This window comes from Dipodomys merriami, unplaced genomic scaffold (genome assembly GCF_024711535.1).
Source record: "Dipodomys merriami isolate MVZ:Mamm:240054 unplaced genomic scaffold, mDipMer1.0.p SCAF_656, whole genome shotgun sequence".
Classification (NCBI taxonomy): Eukaryota; Metazoa; Chordata; class Mammalia; order Rodentia; family Heteromyidae; genus Dipodomys; species Dipodomys merriami.
The window spans coordinates 279334-280734 of NW_027206242.1; the positions used below are offsets into that span (position 1 = coordinate 279334).

General features: G+C 30.8%; 1 pseudogene; it reads left to right on the forward strand.

The window, feature by feature from the left end:
* The first annotated feature begins 1011 nt into the window (after positions 1-1011).
* On the forward strand, positions 1012-1108 carry LOC138815668 (U6 spliceosomal RNA; annotated as a pseudogene).
* The last annotated feature ends 293 nt before the right edge of the window (positions 1109-1401 follow it).

Below are 1401 nucleotides of genomic sequence, written 5' to 3' on the forward strand. Positions count from 1 at the left end.
TGTGTGAAATATAAAATCAGCACATATAAGTATAAAATATATAACTATATATAATATAAGAAAAAAGACACATGTTTTGCATTGTTCTATTGTGGTTACAGTATCAAAGGCAACTCTGTTTTAAAGTATTATTACATTATCTCTACCTCAGTGTTTGATAGATTTGGACCTAAAGCTTTACTATTTGTAGATTTACAGCCTGTAGGCAAGAGAAAACACTGTGATTAAAACATTACCAATTTAAGGCCTAATAATGAGAAGAAACATCTGGACTTCTCCTGCAACTATGAAAATATTTGGTGATAGAAATGCAGTAGTGTAACTTCCTGCCTGGTAGGATGGTAGACAGGCCAGGATACTAAGTAATCATGAATATGATCAATTTTTTCACCTTCTTGGCTTTAGTTACTTTTGAAATGTTAGATATAATAAACAATTATATTTTGATAAAATCCCTTCTAGTCTGAACAGTTATGACTGAACTGTTCATCTCTCTATGATCCCTGGTAACTAAGATTAGTGTTGTTCAAGTAAAACAATCTATGCTGTCAGGGTAAGATATTCTGATTGGTCTCTTCCTACATGAAAGAAGAATAAAGGGTCAGGTAGCCATTTGTGCCAGTAAGACCTCACTTGGGAAAATGTCAACTGCAGAAGGTTAGAAGTAGCTCTTAAGCAAGGCTTACTTTGAATCCATTAGCTCCACAAAGCTAATTCAGTTGGATCAATTAGTACATGAAAAAGCCATCACCTTTGGACCTAGCAATAAATTATTGAAAGTATGATCAAATTCCAAATGAAAAAGACTTAAAATTGTCATTGACCAAAAATTTGCAAATGTGAGCATTAAGATGAACAATATATTTTTTTCCACTATTCACAGAATTTTAGGAAAATAAGATCAGTAGCATTGTCAGGAACAATATAGTTTCCTTATTACAAGTAGGCAACCGTGGATATAAGTCTGTATAAAGATTGCATCATTAACTACTTAAATTTAGAAGATACTACATGCTTCAGCAGCATGTATTCCCAAATTACAATACAGAGATTAACATGACAATTGCACAAGGATGATATGAAAATTTGTGAAATATTCTGTATTTTTCATTCTTCAGATGCAAGAAATGAAAAACAGTTATTAAAAAGTTGATTACAAAATAACAAGTGTAACAACACACGTAATTCATATAATTAAATTTAGTTTCACATCAATGTATTAAATCTTCACCTCAGAAAGGCGTTTACATAACATAAACTTTACAAAACTTTTGAAATTAAACAACATTGTCATTTTATCCCAAAGAAAAATAATATTAGGACCTAGGGAAAAAAGGAATCTAAAACTTTCTATATGGAATACAATCTGAAAGGACACATTATACAAACATAGAATACTTT